At 44.1% G+C, this 23273-nt stretch overlaps 1 protein-coding gene across 5 annotated transcripts in view; it reads left to right on the forward strand.

The window, feature by feature from the left end:
• LOC140729084 (CMP-N-acetylneuraminate-beta-galactosamide-alpha-2,3-sialyltransferase 1-like) overlaps window positions 1-23273 on the forward strand; it is a 142595-nt gene that overhangs the window by 58115 nt on the left and 61207 nt on the right. Inside the window, exon 1 of one of the 5 annotated variants that reach the window (XM_073048430.1) lies at window positions 14917-15074. The exons of the other annotated variants lie outside the window; for them this stretch is intronic. The gene's annotated coding sequence lies outside the window, so the exon portion shown is untranslated. Of the gene's footprint in view, window positions 1-14916; window positions 15075-23273 lie in introns of those variants that run through there. 5 annotated transcript variants of the gene reach the window in all.

The following is a 23273-nucleotide window of genomic DNA, read 5'->3' on the forward strand; positions in this document are numbered from 1 at the left end:
CTCGGAAGCAGTAACTTAATGGTAAATAAATTCCACTCCTTTGCAGCGTCAATCTGAACTGTAGTCTTCTTTTCCCGAATGAGGACAAAGGTAAACAGGGAGCATTGCTATCACTGTGCTTTGGTCAAGACTTGACAAGACTGAAACGAAAGGAAGGGAGTTAATTACAGCCACAATGAAACACTAATGTGCATTCTTGTGAGTGTGCTTGCTGATCCTGTTCAGCTGCCCGCCTGTGAAGGCACCCAGACTCTGCAGCAGTCTGTGGTTGTGACAGAAGGTCAACGAGAACCAGAACGTGCCAGCACACTCATTCAGAGTCACAGAAAAGAACAGAGCAAGAAACAGGTCCTCCATCCCATCTAGTCAGTGCTGAACCATTTATGCTGCCTACTCCCATTGATCGGCAGTGGGACCATAGCCCTCCATATCGCTGGAGTCCATGCACCTATGCAAAACTCTGTTAGACATTGAAATCAAGCTCACATGCAACGCTTGCGATGAAAGCTTGTTCCACATTGTCACAACCCTCTGACTGAAGAAGTTTCTCTCATATTCCCCTTAAACTTTTCAACTTTCACCCTTAACCCATGACCTCCAGTTCTAGCCCCACCACAGTGCCGTAGAAAAAGCCTGGTTGCATTTACCCTATCTAAACTCCTCATAATTTGTATTAAGTTATTAAATCTATTAAATCTCCTGTTAACCGTTTATGTTCCATGGAATAAAGTCCTAACCTATTCAAGCATTCCTTAGAACTCAGGCCCTCCATCCTCAATTTTCTCTGTACAGTCGGCCCTCCTTATCCGCAGATTCTACATGCGCGGATTCAACCAACTGTGGATCGGGAAAACCCGGAAGTTCTCTCTCCAGCACTCGTTGTTTGAGCATGTACAGACTATTTTTTCTTGTCATTATTCCCTAAACAATACAGTATAACAACTATTTACATAGCATTTACATTACAGGTATTAATAATACAGGTATTATAAGTAATCTAGAAATGACTTTAAAGTACAGGCAGTCCCCGGGTTATGAATGAGTTCCATTCCTGAGTCCATCTTTAAGTCGGGGTTGAAGTCGGAACAGGTACATCCGGTATTATTTAGCGTCAGTTAGTCAAACGTTTTTCTTAGTATATAGTACATATTTTACCTTTCTATGCATATAAAACACTTAAGAAACATACGTATTTCAATAATTAAACCACTGCATTGCTTAGTAATAATTGTAGCTTTCATCAGGGCAGGGCCTTTCACATGCTCCATTAAAATTGTTACAATCGTTGACCAACTGTAGCCTAACGCATTTCCAGTGAGTGATAGCGTTTCACCTCTTTCTGATCGCGTTATTACTTCCACCTTATTTTCAATCGTGATCGTGATTATTTTCGTGAACAGAAACACTATGAATTCAGAGCTGCGCTGCCAGGTCCTAATGTCCACCGCACTGAGCCATGTTAAATAAAGTCCGGGGTTCCATTGGGTCCTAAAAGCTATAGAGACTGGTTAAACAAGGGACTTAAGCATCCGCGTTTTTTGGTATCTGCAGGGGGGTCCCGGAACCAGTCCCCCATGGATAAGGGGGGCCGACTTTACTCTTTCAACCTTAATTTCACCTTTCCTGTAGGAAGCTGACCAAAACTGTATACAGTACTCCAAACTAAGCCTTAGCAACGGCTCGTACAACTTTAACATACTGTCTCATCTCCTGTACTCAATACTTTGATTTATGAAGGCCAAAGTACCAGAAGCTTTCTTTACAACCTTATCTACCTGTGACGCTACTTTCAATGAATTATGGACCTGTATTCCCAGATCCCTTTGTTCTACCACACTCCTCAATGCTCTACCATTCATTACGTAAGACCTACCCTGGTTGGCCCTTACCAAAGCGCAACACCTCACACTAGTTTGCACTAAATTCCATCTGCTTTTTTTCGGGCAATTTTTCCAGCTAGTCTAGATCCCACTGCATGCTCTGATAGTCTTCCTTGCTGTCCACTACACCCCGAATCCTGGAGTGATCTGCAAATTGCTGATCTAGTTAACCACATTATCTTCCAGATATTAATATACAATAGATGACAAACAACAACGGACACAGCGCTGATCTCTGTAGCACTCAACTAGGCACAGGTCTCCAGTCAGAGATGCAACCATTTACTACCACTCTCTGGCTTCTCCCACAAAGCCAATGTTCAATCTAATTTACAACGTCATCTTGAATGCCAAGCGACTGAACCTTCCTGACCAACCTCCCATGCGGGACCTTTCAAAAATCTTGCTAAAGTCCATGTAGACAACATCCACTGCCTTGTTTTCTCCAATCTCACAACACTCTCGAGTAAAAACGGTTTCCTCTCATGTTCCCTTTAAACTTTTTACCTTTCATCTTTAACCCTTAACCCATGACCTCTAGTTCTAGTCCCACCCAAACTCAATGGAAAAATGTGTATAGTTTTTTAAGACTAATTCTCATTTGTATTATTAGCTCCTATCCAGATAATTCCTAATAACACAGGACAAATGATACTGTAGCACCCTGAATGTGTGCAGTACTCAACCAGCTTTGCACCAATCCTGACCTCATCCTGAAACCCATGGACAAGGGGCAGCACCATTGTGGTCTGGCATGGTAACTTTTAGCTTGCAATGGTGTGATTGTAGCTCCCAGACACCTCCTTGTATTTACGCCTGGAGCATGAGCAGGTGTCTCATGCAGATCTTGTCACATCAGATCTTGTCTTCACATCTTCCAACCAGATAATGTTCCCAACCTGCCCTGCCTGTTTCTATCTTGGAGCAGATCCAAAAGGAGGATGCTCATGTCTGCCTGTTCTTGCCCACTCAGACTTACATTTTCATATCTTGACTTAGTACTGTGTCCCCTTGTAGAGCTTTGGGATGCCGCCATGAATGGGCTAATGAGTTAAACCAATTTTTCAGTAGGTTTGACAATTGCCCTCGTGTTCACACCCTCCAGGTGCCAAGCCACCCAATTTTCCTTTAGCACCAATGTCTCCCTCCTCCAGTTCAACATGTGGATGAACAACACAGGCTACCACTGTATACGTCCCCTCCCTGCCCTGCACCTACCCTTCACTCCTCCACGTCCTCACCTTCCACCAACTCCCCAGCTATCATGGATTCACCTTCACCTCTGAGCGAGTGAGAAGGGCTCTGGGGAAACTCAGACACAGTAAAGCATTGGGACTGGATAGTGTGAATCCAAGGCCCTGAGGGAGTGTGCTGAGCGGCTATGTGGAGTTCTCCAGTGCATTCTCAATCCGAGTGTCAGCCTGGAAAGGGTCCCGACTGTGGAAAATGTCATGTAAGGTCCAGTACCCAAGATGGACTACCGTCCAGTGGTCTGACCTCACACATTATGAAGACCCTAGATAGGCTGGTCCTGGCTCACCTCTGACCCCTGGTCAAATCAGCCCTTGATCCCTTGCAGTTTGCCTACCAGGAGCCTTCAATACCATACAGCCCTCATTGCTGGGAGAAAAGCTCCGTTCATTACAGGTTGGCATTTCCCTTGTATACTTATTATTCTCTTCTATACAGTCAGAGGATCTAGGTTTTAAAACACAGCTGATCACAGCACATTGACCAGCATCACCATTTATCTCAAACAATAGCCCTACACTAATAGGTTTATGTCTTTGAGCGGGTTTTGAACTAGCTTGGAGGCCATTTCTGCTTGGGTTTTACAAACACACAGTGTTCATAACAACATCGCTGGACTTAAATAAAGTATGAGCATGCTTAAAAGGATGGCAGATATTTCCTGTCCTTAGGTGACTTAAAGTGAAACTTTATTTTACTGTGCTTGAAGAACAAGGTTCATCACTACATTCTCAAGAAAATCTAAGGATGAGTAATAAATGCCATTTTCTCTAAGACCTGAAATTAATTAAAAGATATCAAAACACAAATCAGGAAGAGAGAAAAAAAAAGATGGTGAATGTAACTCATTGTCTGGCTGTTTGCTAACATGCTTCCTGTTCCATTTCTATTTCTGCCTTTCCAGTACATCTGACGTGAGGAACTATCAAAACTATCAAGTGTGGTTAATTTGCACAAGCTGCACTGCATCCCATGACATGCAAGTTTTATTATATTGAATAGGCTCAGTATATTTAATACTGATAAGTGTGTTGCTGTAGGAGCTGTTCCAAGCACCTGATCCTCTAAACCACATTATAGACTTCTTGGAATTTAATTTTATAGGATGGATGTGTTGGCAGTATTTATTGTCCATTCCAAATTGTCAAAAATACTGGAAGGGAGGTCCATTTTCAAACTGCTGTACTTGCTGTAAAACTACCTTGAGTGCAAGTTTCAGTATAAAAAAGACAGATGTACTTCCATGTAGGAAAGGCAAAGTGTGTAAGCGGAAGCTTTTTAAATGCCTGCTGCCTTTGTCTTTCTAGTTAACAAAGATCACAGGTTTCAGTGGTGTTTTGAAAGAAGAAATTATTCTAATGCATTTTACAGCTGATGCTCACTGGAACACAGTGCTCTGAAGGCGGAGGGAATGAATGTTAATGGTAGCAGACCTGTTAACATTGAAGAGGACTGACTTGCCCTGGATGATGTCAACGCCCTTGAGTAATGTTGAAGCTGCCCTCATCCAAACCAGTAGAGAATCATAGTCATATAGGACAAGAAAAAAGTCTCTCAGCCCAGCAAGTCCATGCCAATCATTAAGAACTTATTCATATTAATCCCATTTATCAATATGTTGTTGGTTGACTTCTATGCCTTTGCAATTTAAGCACATGTCTAGATACTTCTTAACTGTGATAGGATGTTGATTCACCATCCACTTAGAGGGTCCCAGATTCCAGTTACTCTAGGGTAAAACTGTTCTTCTTTGGGTTCCTCCAACCTGCTACCCTATCCTAAAGCCAAGACCTCCAGTTTTAAACACCTATGCCATGAAAATATGTTCCTGTATACTATCCTCCTATGCTCTTCACTCTCGTTTCCAAGAAGAAACAGCTTGTTTTGTTTCTTCTTGTTGCAGAAATACTCCAGCCAAGATAATGTCCTGGTGAATTTGCACTGCTCCCTCAATGGTGCAATCCTTTTTCTTTGTCAATCTCTTTATTATTATTATTATTATTATTAATATCAACATGATAAAATTAATACATAGATAGTGGGATTACAAACTTACAAATTTAAACTGAACATGAAAGGATAGATAGATAGATAGATACTTTATTCATCCCCATGGGGAAATTCAACTTTTTTCCAATGTCCCATACACTTGTTGTAGCAAAACTAATTACATACAATACTTAACAGTAAAAAATATGATATGCATCTAAATCACTATCTCAAAAAGCATTAATAATAGCTTTTAAAAAGTTCTTAAGTCCTGGTGGTAGAATTGTAAAGCCTAATGGCATTGGGGATTATTGACCTCTTCATCCTGTCTGAGGAGCATTGTATTGATAGTAACCTGTCGCTGAAACTGCTTCTCTGTCTCTGGATGGTGCTATGTAGAGGATGTTCAGAGTTTTCCATAATTGACCGTAGCCTACTCAGCGCCCTTCGCTCAGCTACCGATGTTAAACTCTCCAGTACTTTGCCCACGACAGAGCCCGCCTTCCTTACCAGCTTATTAAGACGTGAGGCGTCCCTCTTCTTAATGCTTCCTCCCCAACACGCCACCACAAAGAATACACAAGCAATAGTTACAATATAGTTAAGTCTTCCCAAATCATGAATGATACAAATATCATATAAACAAAGCAAAACTAGGTATATCATATATATGTAAAAAAAGAAAGAGAAAAAGAAAAAAAATTAACCCTAAGAAAAACTAATCTAACAACCTAATAACTAATAAAGAGGGAAAAAAAGGAAGAGAAAAAAAGAAAAAATATAATGAATAATGTGCTTTTTATAGTATCTATATAAAAAAATACAAAATCATCAATGTTGCCAACTCCGATCCTCTCAACATATGTATAATCAAAACCGGAAAAACAAATAGGTTTGGAACAGGGTCAAATTACATCATATGAAAATATTGAATAAATGGTCTCCATGTCTTTTCAAATTTAATAGAAGGGTCAAATACAACGGTACAATCCTATTCTTCTGATAATATGGTGGCCACTGCAGTACATAGTACTCATCTGTGGCCTTACCAATACTTCATGAAGTGGTTTCATAGCCTTCTTACTCATATATTCTGTCCTCTGACTGATGTTGGCAGGTATCCCATCCTCCATCATCTCAATCTCAGAATTTACACTGGGGTCCCTCTCTTTCCCAAAGCTCCCTAGGAACCTGAGTCTAATCCTCATCTGTCCCCCCCAAAGGGTGTCATCTGCAACATCTTCCAATGCTCTGCCAGTGTTATCCAACTGATCAATATCATCCTGTATCCTCCAACTATCCTCCTTGCAGTTAACAACTCCATAAGTTTCATGTTGGTTTCCAGATACAGCAGGCTATCAAGAAGGCAAATGGAATTTTGCCCTTCATTGCTAGAGGGATTGAATTTAAGAGCAAGGAGGTTATGCTGCAATTATACAGGCAGCATAACCTCTCTGCTCTTAAATTCAATCCCTCTAGCAATGAAGGGCAACATTCCATTTGCCTTCTTGATAGCCTGCTGCACCTGCAAACCAACCCCTTGTGATCCATGCACAAGTACTCCCAAGTCCAGCTGCACAGCAACATGCTGCATTTTTTTTACCATTTAATAACAATCTGCTCTTTCATTTTTCCTTTCAAAGTGGATGACCTTGCATTTGCCAACATTATATTCCATCTGCCAGACCCCTGCCCACTCACTTAATGTATCTCTGTCTCTCTGCAGACTCTCTGTATTTTCTGCATAATTTGCTTTTCCACTCAAATTAGTATCATCAGCAAACTTAGACACTTGGTCCCTCTTCCAGATCGCTATTGTATGTCATGAACAACACAGTCCCCTGTGGTACAACTCACCACTGATTGCCAGCCAGAGTATCACCCATGTATCCCATCTATCTGCTATCTATTAGTTAACCAATTCTCTATCCATGCTAATACATCACCCCCAACTCTATGCATCCTTATCTTATGGATAAGTCTTTTATGCAGAACCTTATCAAACGCCTTCTGGAATGCAAGTAAGTAACATCCATTTGTTCCCCTCTATCCACTGTGCTCATTATATCCTCAAAGAACTCCAGTAAATGTGTCAAACAGGACTTGCCTTTGTTGAATCCATGCTGTGTCTGCCTGGTGAATCCATTTCTTTCCCGATGTTTCGCTATTTCTTCTTTAATGATATGTTCAAGCATTTTCCCAACTACAGATGTTAAACTAACTGGATGTGGACTTTCCACGTACTTTCTACACTACCCATAAAATCTGCTTCTTGTTGTGCTCTCATTTTTGTAATTTTCTTTCCAAAATTCTGATACAGTACTCAAGCTTTAAGGGTGTTTGTATTTCCACTTCTTGGTTTGTTCCACTCTGGCTGAATTCCATGTACGAATTCTGCTTTAAAAATCACTTTGTTCCGCTATTAAAGCAACTGCAGGTGCTCCACAAAGGGAAGCACCTCCTGTTTTCTCCCTGACCTGACCCGTAGAAATTGTGCAAAATGAAGAGACACCATAGACTGCAGACACTGGGATATAGAGCAAAAAACAAACTGTAGGAGGAGGAATTCGGGGGGGTCAGGCAACATCTGAGGACACAGAGGATAGTCAGTGTTTCACATTGTGACCCTACATCAAGTTTAAATAGACAACATTGGACAAAACTCACATGTCCAATGTATAATCAAGAGATTGCTTCTCTGGTGCTGTCATAGTTGAAGAAAGCCATGAGTGGGATCCTGAAATTCTTTCCACATTTATTTTTAATTCTTCTGATTCTCTTCACCAATTATCACACATCCTAAGTTGGACCATATTAAAGATCTATCAATCTAATCCGACCCTCCACCTCTCAAAGTCCAATCCCTCGCCCCCGTCATGGGAGGTGGAAACGGGTAAGGCCAGCCTGCATGGTCTGTGGTGAAGCTGTACAGGTCAATCTCCTGTATGGTGAATGCCCTTGGATTGCAGAACTATTGATGAACTCCAACCATATCATCATCTCCAGAGGACGATGGAGACAGGAGGTCATTGATGGGCTCCGCTCCACTCAGGAGCTAAGAGCGCAAGTAAGTAATCTAATCTGACCCCCCAGCACAGATCCACAGCCTTCAGGTCAGGGGTCTTCAAATACTCTTTAACAATGGCAAGGATTTTCTCATCTACCATTATATCAGTGGGTCCTAAATCTTTACTTCCCTTGAAGTGAAAATATTACAGTTCGTATCCTCTCTGATCTTTCAAAAATTAAATGTGTTCCCTGCCTTTGACTTAAGGAAACAAAACTTTCCTGATACTCTTGGTGCTCTGCTATGATCAATTTTATGGATCTAGGATCTATAATCAGCAGTTCCTGAGCATAAGAACAGCAACCAATGTTAATTATTCAAATTCTAATGGCAAAGCAGCTTTTATACATTTTGTGGTGTTACATGTGATGTTGTTGTAGCCCACAGACTGCATGACATTTATCCAAACATATTGAACACCAGCCAAAAGTTCAGACAAGTTTCTTTGTAACAACATGGTCCACTTCCCTGTTTGAAAACAGCATGGTGCCAGACCCTGATCTTTAGTATCTTTAAAGTCTACTTTTCTGGTGTATTACCCTAGAAAATTTATGTCACGGGACAATTTGGCCCCTTATAGATTGTAAATCAATGAATGTCATTTTAATCTAATTCTACATTCCAGCACTGGGTCCTGGGGGTTATAATTATTTAAGTACATACATAAAATATTCCTTAAATGTGGTGAAGTATATGGATAGGAAACACTTAGAAGTATGTAGACCTAATGTGGGAAAATGAGACTAGTTTAGGTGAGCACTTAGGACAGTTTGAAGCAGTAAAGCTGAAGAGCCCGTGTATTATTCCATGACTCTATCACCCTATCAGTTGCGAGGTCCAGACTTCTGAGTGAAAATATTTTAGCTCCTATCTGCTCTGCTCCTTCTAACAGAATCAGAATGAGAATTAGGTATAATATCATCGGCATATGTTGTGAAAGGTAGAAGGAATCAACTTTAGAAAACCTAGCACATTTATTTTTCCTACATTTAGACACTTAGCCTAGTGGTCATGGAGCATCCGGATCCCTTCTTTGTAGAAGTCGGTGTCTTGGACCTCCAGAAGTGGTCCACAGCAGGGGTGATTGATAAGTTCGTGGCCTACGGTAGAAGGAGATGAGTTATTAACTTTCTGCATTTTCACTCAAAGAGTTGAATGGCACATGCATGTAACGAGAGCTGTAGAACTCATCTCCTTCTACCTTAGGCCGCGAATGTGTGTGTGTGTGTGTGTGTGTGTGTGTGTGTGTGTGTGTGTGTGTGTGTGTGTGTGTGTGTGTGTGTGTGTGTGTGTGTGTGTGTGTGTGTGTGTGTGTGTGTGTGTGTGTGTGTGTGTGTATACACACACACACACACATGAACACATGATAATATAGAAAAAATGAGTGAATCAATTACAGTAAGTATATATGTATATTAAATAGTTAAATTAAAATAGTGCAAACTCAGAAATGATAAAATGAGGCAGTCATCATGAGTACAAAATCCATTTAGGAATTGGATAGCAGAGGGGGAGATGATGTTCCTGAATCGCTGACTGTGTGCCTTCAGGCTTCTGTACCTCCTTCCTGACAGTAACAAAGAGAAGAGGGCATGTCCTGGGTGATGGGGGTCCTTAATAATGGACGCTGCCTTTCTGGGGCACTACTCCTTAAAGAAGTCTTGGCAGAGGCTAGTACCAAGATGAAGCTAACTAATTTTACAACTGTCTGCAGATTCTTTTGATCCTGTGCAGAAGCCTCCTCCCATCCCCCATACCGGACAGTGACGCAACCTGTCAGAATGCTCTCCACAGTACATCTGTAGAAGTTTGAGTGTTTTAGATGGCAAATTAAATCTCCTCAGACTCCTATTGAAATATAGCCACAGGTTTAAAACCTTCACTTTCTTACCTCAAGAAAATAGCTAACAGGAGCTTCAGGATATTTGCCTTGGGAAACCTATCCCCCGAGATTAAAAAATCTTGCTTGCTGTGATTATTTAGGCTGTTGGAAGTCCATTGGGAATAACGATGATGTCAGTGATGCCTCTGATGACAGTAAAGCCCGAATAGGGAAGCACAGCTGTGCCCGCAGTTTGGACACATTATGTCCATTGAAGGGTCGGCTCGTCTCTCCTGGCACTCTTGATCAAAGCCCTTTGACTGTGCTGGTACCTTTGTAGACTGTCAGCCACTAGGCCAAGGTCTCCCAATCAGTCACAGGGATATTGCATGCTTTCAAGGAAACTTTGTAGGGCCCCCCTTCTTTCTGGTGCCACATGTCAGCTTGGAAAAGAATACCCTCTTTAGAAGGGGGTTATCTTCCATCCAGACCACATGACTAACCCATTAGAAGCTGACCCTTCATGATCAGCGTCTCTGCACCAGAGCTCTTAGCCCTTTGTAGGAAGAAAGACTCCAATGATCTTCTCAGCTGACCTCACTAGCCGCTGTAGGGCCTTGCGATCCGAGATGGTGCAATTTCCGAACCGGGCAGTGATGCAGTTGCTCAGGATGCTCTCAATACAACCCCTGTAGAATGTGACGAGGATGGGGGGGAGGGAGATAGACTTTCCTCAGCCTTCGCAATAAGTAGAGACACTGCTGGGCTTTCTTTGCTATGGAGCTGGTGTTGAGGGACCAGGTGAGATTTTCCATCAGGTGAACACCAATAAATTTGGTGCTCTTTACAATCTCTACCGAGGAGCAATCGATGTTCAGCGGGGAGTGGTTGCTCCATGCCCTCCTGAAGTCAACAACCATCTCTTTTGTTTTGTTCACATTAAGAGACAGGTTGTTGGCTCTGCACCAGTCTGTTAGCCGCTGCACCTCCTCTCTGTAAGCTGACTTGTCGTTCTTGCTGATGAGACCCATCACGGTGGTGTCATCGGCGAACTTGATGATATGGTTCGAGCTGTGTGTTGCAGCACAGTCGTGGGTCAGCAGAGTGAACAGCAGTGGACTGAGCACGCAACCCTGGGGGGCCCCTGTGCTCAGTGTGATGGTGTTGGAGATGCTGCTCCCGATCCGGACTGACTGAGGTCTCCCAGTCAGGAAGTCTAGGATCCAGTTGCAGAGGGAGGTGTTCAGGCCCAGTAGGCTCAGCTTTCCAATCAGGTGCTGAGGAATGATTGTGTTGAATGCTGAACTGAAGTCTATGAACACCATCAAAAAACTTCTTTGTGTTGTTCTGGTATGTGTAGTGCTGAAGCTCTGTTGCTTCACTGATTACTGATCTTCCATCTTCCACAGCACAGTCTGGACCTTACTACCGAGGTGCTTCAAGTGGTCATGTTTGGAGGTTGACTGCTTGTCACTGACCCAGCTTGCAAAAGCTTTCTGCTTCTGCTTGAGAAGGTGATGAAATCAGAGTTGTTCTCATTGAGCCAATGCTGGTGCTTCCTCTTGGGGTGCCCGAGAATGGCACCTACTGCCCTGTACGGGGTGTCTCTGAACACAGCCCATGCTTTTTCAGGGTCTGCTTCCTCAGGCAGTTGCTAAGTTGTTCCTCCAGTTTGCTGATCAGCTCTTCTTTGATGCCGGGGTCAGTGAGACGTTGAATGTTCAGCTTCCGCTTAGTGTCAGCCTGCTGGTGTCTGTGTGCCCTGGCGATCTGAAACGACAGCTTGCTTCTCGGCCAGATGTGGTCAGTCCCGCAGTCTGTACCCTTCATCGCACTGGTGACGATCACATCCCCGATGTGATCACGTAATCAATCAGGTGCCAGTTCTTGGAGCGTGGGTGCATCCAGGTTGCCTTGCGGATGTCTGGAAGCTGGAAGAGGGTGTTGGTGATTGTCAGCCCATTTTCTGCACAGCAGGTGAGTAGTAGCTGGCCATTTGAATTCTCCTTTCCAAGGCCATGCTTGCCAATGGCTTCTGGCCAAGACCGATGGTCACTGCCAACTTGGGCATTAAAGTTGCCAAGTAGCAGGATCTTGTCATCTTTGGGGACAGAGGGTAGTGGTTGGACAAGTTCCTGGTAGAACAGTTTCTTCTGTTCAGAGGTGCAGGTTATGGTGGGTGCGTAGGCACTGATCAGAGTCAAATGAGCCTTGGCTTCCAGAGGCAGCCTCTTTGCCATGAGGCGATCGCTGATGTCTCAGGGGAGGGACTCTAGGTTCCTGACGATGGTAGTTTGGATGGCAAAGCCAATTTCGGCTTCATATCCTTTCCATTGCCACTCCAGAAAAATACGTGGCCAGCTCCTACTTCTGTGATTTCACCAGTCTCGGCCAGGTGTGTCTCACTGAGCGCTGCAATGTCGACATTGTACTTCTGAAGCATGTGTCCTACAAGTGCAGTTCACGTCTCTGGACTGTCACTGATCTTGTTGTCCATGAGGACCCTGACATTGCATGCCCCAACATAGCTTTTGTTCAGCTTTCTGGTGGTTCTTCTTTCTTTTGTGGTTTTTGAGGAAGTTCAACTGCAAAATAGTATGCTGACAGGATAGGGTGAGGCAAGCTTTCTTTTGGTCTCTTTTTCCAGACCTTTCCCATGAGCAGGGAGCAGTTTGGGCCCTGAAGAGGGCTGCTCTATCGCCACGGTGGCTGCCAAACATTTGGCTGAGAAGAGAGCGACCATCCTGCCTTGGCCACCTGAGTGTGACTAGTGGCTCCCAGCACCGTCCTATGTCTGCCGCCATCGCCACTCGCCCATCACCTCAGGTCTCATGGAGATTGGCGTCACCAGCTCCTGGGTAGGAGGGGTATGAGGACAATCAGTTGCTCAAGAGTCATGATCCCCCACTCGGTCCAGTCACTGATGTCAAATGGGATGGCAGGCATAACGTTTTAACGATGGGTGAACTTCAGGAGCTACCAGAATGACATAGAATCAACACCAGACTGCCTTAGGGGTTCAGACGCCAGATTGCTTCCTCGTGGTTTACTCCCGAAGCCTTTCCCATAAGTGGGTATAGCCTCAGGGCAGCGGAGGTTTTAAATCAGAGTTTTCCCTTCTCCTAGGTGAGCTGCCTTCCCAGGCTAATGAGCCCCACTTGCCAATGTGCCAATGACCTGCCTTCTCCCCTTTTCCTGTCAGTGTAAACAGTTCTGCCATGTAAAGGCCAGGAGTTGGACTTGGTTATCAGAGGCTAATTTGAGACACGCCATTGGGAGCACTTTGTAGGGAGTGGGGGCTTACCCCCACTACCACCCCAGATATGACAGGTTAATAATGGGCAACGGAGTGTTCCACAAAGCTTGCCAGCCTCGTGACCAACAGAAGCTGCTTCGCATTCACAATTCATGTGGAAATTTCAAAGCTGTACAGATCTTCCTTGAAATAATGTCTCATTTGTGAGAGCTCTGAATTTGTGTTTTGGCTATATAAAGCAAAACAAATATCAAGAGCGAGAAATGGAGTCGTAAAGATAAAGACAAAGATACTGCCCTTGCGAGACCCCAGACTCAACTGGAGGCTACTGACTGGAATGTGCTTTGTGAACCAGATGGGGAGGACATTTGGGCTCCTTATTTAAGAAAGGATGTGCTGACATTGGAGAGGGTTCAGAGAAGATTCACTAGAATGATTTCAGGAATGAGGGGGTTAACATATGAGGAACGTTTGACCGCTCTTGGACTGTACCCCTTGGAGTTTAGAAGAATGAGGGGGGACCTCATAGAAACATTTCGAATGTTGAAAGGCATGGACAGAGTGGATGTGGCAAAGTTGTATCCCATGGTGGGGGAGTCTAGTACGAGAGGACATGACTTAAGGATTGCAGGGCGCCCATTCAGAACAGAGATGCAAAAAAAAATTTTTAGCCAGAGGGTGGTGAATCTATGGAATTTGTTGCCGCGGGCAACAGTGGAGGCCAAGTCATTGGGTGTATTTAAGGCAGAGATTGATAGGTATCTGAGTAGTCAGGGCATCAAAGGTTATGGTGAGAAGGCAGGAGAATGGGATTAAAGGGGAGATTGGATCAGCTCATGATGAAACGGCGGAGCAGACTCGATGGGCTGAATGGCCGACTTCTGCTCCTTTGTCTTATGGTCTTATGGACATTAATGGACTTACTGATTGCATCACTGGTTGCATCAGCTTCTGTGTGGACACTGTAATACCATCAGGGACAGTTTGCTGCTTCACTAACAGCAAATCATGGGTCACCAGTGACATAAAAGCTCTTCTCAACCACAAAAAGAGAGCCTTTAGATCAGGAGATGGGTGGAATTGAAAAATGTGCAGATGGAGATAAAGGAGAAGATCAAGATGGCTAAAGAGGAATACAGGAGAGAGATGGAGAACAAGCTTGTGTGAGGTAGCACAAGGGAGGTGCGGAGAGGCATGAATTACATCACTGGGTTCAATCAGCTTATCTGTAGAGCCTTTTGTCGGAATGCAGCCATGAATGCTGTCATCTACCTGCTGAACAGAGCCTACTCCCATTTGGATAAGCAGGGCAGCAATGTGAGGATCATGCTTTTGATTTCTCAAGTACCTTCAATACCATACAGCCCTCATTGCTGGGGGGGGGTGGGGGGGAAGCTCCATTAAATGCAGGTTGGCACTTCCCTTGTATACTGAATAATGGACAACCTGACTGGCAGACCACAGTTTGTATGGCTTTAGAGCTGTGTGTCAGACATGGCTATAAGCAGCACTGGGGCCTCACACCGGACTGTATTGGCTCCCTTCCTGTTTACCCTGTGTACCTTGGACTTTAGATACAACATTGAATCATGTCATCTGCTGAAATTCTCTGTTGACTCAGCAATCATTGGGTATATAAAGGGAGGACGGGAGGATGAATACAGGGCCCTGGTGGAGGACTTTGTCAAATGGTGCAAGCCAAGTCATCTGCAGTTCAACATCAGTCAGACAAAGGAGATGGTGATGGACTTTAGGAACACTAAGCCTGCTTTGCTCCTTGTTGCTATTGCTGGAGAGGACGTGGATGTGGTAAGGACCTACAAGTACTTGGGGGTGCACCTGGATGACAGACTTGAGTGGAGTACCAACACAGAGGGTGTGTACAAGAGGGCCAGAGTCACCTTTATCTCCTGAAGAGACTGAGGTCCTTTGGAGCATGCAGGCCTGTCCTTCACACGTTCTGCCAGTCAGTTGTCAACAGTACAATCTTCTATGTGGTGGTGTGCTGGGGCAAATGGCATCAACATGGCTGATGCCAACAGGCTCAATAAACCGATTAGAAAGACTAGTTCTGTTATAGGAGTTAAACTGGACACACTGGAGGCTGTGGTAGAACAAAATTCGCTACTGAAAATCCTGGCAATTCTGGGCAATATTTCTCACCCTCTGCATGCCACCTTGGCTGAACAGAGGAGTATTTTTAGTAATAGACTAAGGCAACTGCACTGCTCCAAAGAGCGCTATATGAGGTCATTCTTACCTTTGGCCATTAGGCTCTATAATGAGTCAACCTATAGCAGGGGAAGTGATGGCGCCTCCTGTTAGACTGTCTGAGCTAACTTATTTTTTATTCTTTTTTACTTCTAATATTTGTATAATTGTTCATGTGATGCTACTGAGGCACAGTAATTTCCTTTGGGATCAATAAAGTATCTGTCTATCTATCTTGACTAGCCCTTCCTGTCTATATTCATAACATATCAGTAAACCTCTCATGCCCATCAACATTTTAATAACTTCCTTCTCCCTGGCTCCAACTACATCATGGACATCAAATCTTTATAGGCCTCCATTTCTTATCAGGAAGGTTTCTGGTCACTCCCTTCTAGAACAAAGGCCCAACCACTTCCTGTCAATTACTGCTCTCATTTGGCTCGCTTGTCTTCTTCTTACCTCAACAACTTCTCTCTTAATTGCTCCTAGTTCATCAAATCAGAAGTGTAGATATGGGTATATCTACATATGTAGATTACCCCTTTCTTTTCATCAGTTACATGGAACAGTCTTTGACCCAAGCATCCTGTACCACACCTCCCCAAATAGTTCTGTACCGTTGCTGCACTCTGAACTACTGCACAAGTCATCAATCTTCAAAGTCAGTCAAAGTTGAGCTTTTTCTCATGTCTGCGCAGGTGCAATGAACAACGTATTTGTGGCAGCATGACAGCGCATAGCGTCATATAAGCAGTATTCACAAAGAAAAACAGAAATATTCTGCAACACACACAAAATGCTGGTGGAACACAGCAGGCCAGGCAGCATCTATAGGAGAAGCACTGTCGACGTTTCGGGCCGAGACCCTTCGTCAAGACTAACTGAAAGGAGAGATACTAAGAGAATTGAAAGTAGTGGGGAGGGGGAAACTGTGAAATGATAGGAGAAGACCAGAGGGGGTGGGATGAAGCTAAGAGCTGGAAAGGTGATTGGTGAAAGTGATGGAGCTGGAGAAGGGAAAGGATCATGGGATGGGAGGCCTCGGGAGGAAGAAAGGGGGAGGGGGAGGGGAAGCACCAAAGGGAGATGGAGAACAGGGTGATGGGCAGAGAGAGAGAAAAAAAACAAACAACTAAATATGTCAGGGATGGGGTAAGAAGGGGAGGAGGGGCATTAACAGAAGTTAGAGAAGTCAATGTTCATGCCATCAGGTTGGAGGCTACCCAGCCGGTATATAAGGTGTTGTTCCTCCAACCTGAGTGTGGATTCATCTTGACAGTAGAGGAGGCCATGGATAGACATATCAGAATGGGAATGGGACATGGAATTAAAATGTGTGGCCACTGGGAGATCCTGCTTTCTCTGGCGGACTGAGCGTAGGTGTTCAGCGAAACGGTCTCCCAGTCTGCGTCGGGTCTCACCAATGTATAAAAGACCACACCGAGAGCACCGGACACAGTATACCACACCAGTCGACTCACAGGTGAAGTGTTGCCTCACCTGGAAGGACTGTCTGGGGCCCTGAATGGTGGTGAGGGAGGAAGTGTAAGGGCAGGTGTAGCACTTGTTCCGTTTACAAGGGTAAGTGCCAGGAGGGAGATCGGTGTTGAGGGATGGGGGGGAACGAGTGGACAAGAGAGTTGCGTGGGGAGCGATCCCTGTGGAAAGCAGAAAGGGGGAGGAGGGAAAGATGTACTTGGTAGTGGGATCCCATTGGAGGTGGCAGAAGTTACGGAGAATTATACGTTGGACCTGGAGGCTGGTGGGGAGGTAGGTGAGGACAAGGGGAACCCTATCCCGAGTGGGATGGCGGGCAGATGGGGTGAGGGCAGATGTGCGGGAAATGGGAGAGATGCGTTTGAGAGCAGAGTTGATGGTGGAACAAGTCCCTTTGTTTAAAAAGGGAAGACATCTCCTTCGTCCTGGAATGAAAAGCCTCATCCTGAGGACAGATGCAGCGGAGATGGAGGAATTGTGAGAAGGGGATTCCATTTTTGCAAGAGACAGGGTGGGAAGAGGAATAGTCCAGGTAGCTGTGAGAGTCTGTAGGCTTATAGTAGATATCAGTAGATAAGTAGATAAGTAGATAAGAAGTTCGCTGATGACACGGCCATAGTGGGGTGTGTCAGGAATGGACAGGAGGAGGAGTATAGGAAACTGATACAGGACTTTGTGATATGGTGCAACTCAAACTACCTGCGTCTCAATATCACCAAGACCAAGGAGATGGTGGTGGACTTTAGGAGATCTAGGCCTCATATGGAGCCAGTGATCATTAATGGAGAATGTGTGGAGCAGGTTAAGACCTACAAGTATCTGGGAGTACAGTTAGACGAGAAGCTAGACTGGACTGCCAACACAGATGCCTTGTGCAGGAAGGCACAGAGTCGACTGTACTTCCTAAGAAGGTTGGCGTCATTCAATGTCTGTAGTGAGATGCTGAAGATGTTCTATAGGTCAGTTGTGGAGAGCGCCCTCTTCTTTGTGGTGGCGTGTTGGGGAGGAAGCATTAAGAAGAGGGACGCCTCACGTCTTAATAAGCTGGTAAGGAAGGCGGGCTCTGTCGTGGGCAAAGTACTGGAGAGTTTAACATTGGTAGCTGAGCGAAGGGCGCTGAGTAGGCTACGGTCAATTATGGATAACTCTGAACATCCTCTACATAGCACCATCCAGAGACAGAGAAGCAGTTTCAGCGACAGGTTACTATCGATGCAATGCTCCTCAGACAGGATGAAGAGGTCAATAATCCCCAATGCCATTAGGCTTTACAATTCTACCACCAGGACTTAAGAACTTTTTAAAAGCTATTATTAATGCTTTTTGAGATAGTGATTTAGATGCATATCATATTTTTTACTGAGTTAAGTATTGTATGTAATTAGTTTTGCTACAACAAGTGTATGGGACATTGGAAAAAAGTTGAATTTCCCCATGGGGATGAATAAAGTATCTATCTATCTATCTATCTATAAGCCGTCTCCAGAGATGGAGACAGAAAGATCAAGAAAGTGGAGGGAGATGTCAGAAATGGACCAGGTAAATTTGAGGGCAGGGTGAAAGTTGGAGGCAAAGTTAATGAAGTCAACGAGCTCAGCATGCGTGCAGGAGGCAGCGCCAATGCAGTCGATGTAGTGAAGGAAAAGGGGGATGGATACCTGTATAGAGTTGAAATATGGACTGTTCCACAAAGCCAACAATAAGGCAGGCATAACTGGGACCCATGTGGGTGCCCATGGCTACACCTTTGGTTTGGAGGAAGTGGGAGGAGCCATAGGAGAAATTATTGAGAGTAAGAACTAATTCCACTAGATGGAGGAGAGTGGTGGTAGAGGGGAATTGGTTAGGTCTGGAATCCAAAAAGAACCGAAGAGCTTTGAGACTGTCCAGGTGGAGGATGGAGGTATATAGGGACTGGACGTCCGTGGTGAAAATAAGGCGGTGGGGGCCAGGGAACTTAAAATCATTGAAAAAATTCAAAGCATGAGAAGTGTCACGAACATAGGTGGGAAGAGATTGAACAAGGGTTGACAAGGTATGCAGAAATGAGTTTGGTGGGGCAGGAGCAAGCTGAGACAATGGGTCTACCTGGACAGGCAGGTTTGTGGATCTTGGGTAGGAGGTAGAAATGGGAAGTGCGGGGTGTGGGAACTATGAGGTTGGTGGCAGTGAATGGGAGATCCCCAGAGCTGATATTCACCAATATGAATATGGCGTGTAAATATGATAAGAAATATTCTGCAAATTATATGCAAATTTACAAGAGAGAACACCGAACTAAACAAGCAGCACACACAAAATGCTGGAGGAACTCAACAGGCCAGGCAGCATCTATGGAAAAAAGTGCATTTGATTTTTCGGTCCAAAACCATTCGGCAGGACTGCTGAGTTCCTCCAGCGTTTTGTGTGATCTGCTCAGATTTCCAGCATCTGCAAATTTTCTCTTGTTTTTGACAGAACAAAACATAAGTGCATTTTAGTGCAAAGTGTTCCAAGTGTTACGGAAGTTTAGTGGTTACATTTGTGAGGGTTTGTTCAATAACCAGATGGTTGAAGGGAAGGAGCTGTTCTTGAACCTGGTGGTGTTGGATTTCCTGTACGTATTGCCTGATAATAACTGAGAAGATGACGTGGGCTGAATGGCGGTGCTTTTCCATTGCAGATTTTCTCTTTCTGCGTCAGCACCTCCTGTAGATATTGCTGGTCATAGGGAGGAGGAATGTGCCTGGAAACTATTGGACTGAGTCTACTACTCCCTGTAGCTTCTTATATTCCTGCACATTTGAATTGTCATACCACACCATGATACTCCCAAAACCACAAGTGTAAATATTCGTTAGACAGCTTGGTGACAAATTGAGCCTCCTTAACCTCCTAAGTAAGGCACAATTTCCTTGTGGTTCCATTGATTGTATCACCTTTGCTGCTAGCCTCTGCACATGTCTATATCTCTACAGATTCTTCTTGAGTCACTGAGCTCTAGTAGATTATTTTTAACTCCTGAGTAAATCAACATTCAATCCCTAAAACATAGTATAAATGGGCAGTGGAGGAGTTGTTTGGAAGCTCGAAATTGTGAATGGCACTACGTACTTCAAGACAAGTAGTCTTTGTTGCTGAACAGGGTAGCCATCCCAGCTGCCTGTTATAGGGCCATAACTAAAATATCACAAGTTGAATGACTGCAGGCAGGGGTTATACAGTTTTAATAGGCAGTAGCTGGTCTATCAATTACCACAGATTATTGTAGAATATTGAATATTGGAGGTAATAAAATGACAAAACTTAGCAGTTCCTGTAGTCTGGCTTTTAACAGTGCCTTGCGACTCATGTTCAGCACTCTCTTATTTCAAAGCTTGAGGCACTGGTATGATGTAAACCTCAGTGATACATATCAAGTGAATCTGCTGAGAGAAGAAATCATCAGAAAACCTCAAGCTCTGCTGCCTTCAGTTTGGATTGCTTCCTTGGGTGTTGTGGCCACTGACTCTGTATGAAGTCCCCATCACTCCTGTTGAAAAAGCTGGAGAGGACAGTTAGGTCCTCCATTAAGAAGTAGGTGGGCCTGCCAAGATCCTTAAGTAGCATCTCCCTGTATGGCAAAGGAACTCAGGAGTTGCCTATTATGGGGCTGACTGCAGAGTTCAGAAGTGCCAAGGTGAGGCTTGAGATGACTCTCTGAGAATCTCGCGACAGTGTTGTCCAGGATACTTCACCCAGGACCTTACCAGGTAGAAAGTGGTGTCCAGCACAGTCAGTAAAACAGGCAAAGGGAACACTTGGGTTTGCAGACAAGATGGGCCAGGTGCAATCTGGAAGAGGCTCGAATAAACCCATTTAGCAAAGGGTGACAACACAAAAGCAAAGGCGAGCTACAGTGGTGGAGGAAGTACAGTCACAGGAGGAGCAGATGAGGTATGCAAGGGCAGTGCCTCAGACAAAACAGAGACAGTGGACAAGGTGGGAAGGCTCAGAGAAAAGGAAATTCAGCTGGAGAAACATGGACAAAGGAAGGAAGAAAGACTAGCTTCCTTACAAGAGCTGTTTATGATGTTCTCCCAACTCTCAAAAATCTGAACCAGTGGCTCGGTGAAGACCCAGCTTGTTTGCTCTGTGAACAAGCAAACCTTAAGCACATCCTCTCATCTTGCAGAGTAAGCATCACTCAAGAAAGATACACATGGAAGCACAACCAGGTCCTCAGATGTTTGACATCCATTGTGGAGAAGCAAAGGCTGAATACCCACTCTAAGTCCCATGTGACGGGAAGAACCACCATCCCCTTCGTCTGACAAATGCCACTCTCAGTAACATGGTTGGTGTCAGGCATACTGGAGCCAGCTCATGACTGGAACATGGCTGTCAATGTTGACAAAAGGCTAATATTTCCCCCGGAGATAGCCACTACTAGTATTTCAGAGCTTATGGTGCTCTGGGAAGATGCCGTCTGTGAGGTGTATGAGCGGAAACGTGTAAGATCTGCTGAGCCACAGATGTTAGCAACGTAGATGGAAAGTGCAGAGAGGTTGGCTGCTGAGGATTTGTGGCTACTTCCATCGTCAGATTGCTGAAGGGATTGGGAGTCCGAGGCCAGGGGTAGCAGCAAGCTATAAAAACACTCCCGAAGGTAGCCGAGTGAAGCAGCCCTTTTCTCACTGTTACCATCAGGAAGGAGGTACAGAAGCCTGAAGGCACGCACTCAACGATTCAGGAACGGCTTCTTCTTCTCTGCCATCTGATTCCAAAATAGACATTGAACACTTGGACACTACCTCACTTTTTTAACATATATATTATTTCTGTTTTTGCACGATTTTTAATCTATTCAATATACATATACTGTAATGGATTTACTTATTTATTATTATTATTATTTTATTTTGTTTTTTTTCTTCTATATCATGTATTGCATTGATCTGTTGCTGCTAAGTTAACAAATTTCCTGATTATGGATAATAAATCAGATAATAAACCTGATTCTGATTCACTGAAGAGTGAAGGCAGTTGGGCTCTAAAATGACCCATGGGTGACCAGATGTGAAGGGAGGTGCAGCTGGGTCGCCGGGTGGCAGTGCTGAGCCCTCTGGAGATGTAGTGGACTTAAATTGGCAAAACATCTAAGGGGGGGTGCCCACCTGATGACCCGGGGAAGCATCTGCCACCCACCAAGCCCCACCTCAAGATCTCTATGATGTGACCTGAGTTAGGACCTGCTTATCAAAGGGATTGAAACATCTAGTCCTATAAGCTTGAACTGACTTCATCCACACTTATCCTGTGCAGATCTTCAAGCAGGAATTTTGTAACAGAAACCTGCTCCAAACTGGTTGATGAGGCACAATGTTCCATTTGCAAGTAGTTTCACAGACTGAGGGTGAATAATTGTTGCCCATAGGAATACCAAGAAATATTTAACATTCTGTGAACAAATTTAAAAACATATTTAACAGGCTGTTAAAATGTCATTACACTATCAAAAAATCTTATAAGATTTTTTCTATATGTCTTAGTTAAATAAAAACAGAATAAGACACTCAGTAGACACTTTATTAAGTACATCTGTACACCGATGCGTTAATACAAATATCTAATCAGCCAATCATGCGGCAGCAACACAAAGCATAAACGCAATCAGACAAGGTCAAGGGCTCAGCTGTTATTCAGACCAAACATCGGAATAGGGAAGAAATGTGATCTGAGTGACTTTGACCATGGAATGATTGTTGATGCCAGATGGGGTGGTTTGAGTATCTCAGAAACTGCTGATCTCCTGGGATTTCCACACACAACAGTCTCTAGAGTTTACAGAGAATGTGCAGATAATATAAAGCATCCAGTGAGTGGCAGTTCTGTGGGTGAAAATGCCTGGTTAATGAGAGGGGTCAGAGGAGACTGACCAAATTGTTTCAAGCTGACAACAGTTCAAGCAGGCATTCATTACATCGTCAGTGTGCAAAAGAGCATTTCTGAATGCACAATACATCAGATTTGAAGGGAATGGTCTACAGCAGTAGAAGACCGTGAACATGCATTCAGTCAACACACACAAAATGCTGGAGGAATTCAGCAGGCCAGGCAGCATCTATGGAAAATACTCTTGTTTGTGATTGGGCATACATTTAGTGCCACTTTATTAGGTATAGGAGGTACCTAATAAAGTGATGACTGAGGACATATATGTACTCACTTAGTGAATGAAAATTACTTGAAACCATTCTCTTTTGCTCTCCGTTTAAATGAACGAAGACCCCAGAATCAAATCATGCAGATTGAATGGGCAGGTTTTCCAACGTAAAT

The sequence above is a fragment of the Hemitrygon akajei genome, chromosome 1, assembly GCF_048418815.1.
Source record: "Hemitrygon akajei chromosome 1, sHemAka1.3, whole genome shotgun sequence".
Lineage (NCBI taxonomy): Eukaryota > Metazoa > Chordata > Chondrichthyes > Myliobatiformes > Dasyatidae > Hemitrygon > Hemitrygon akajei.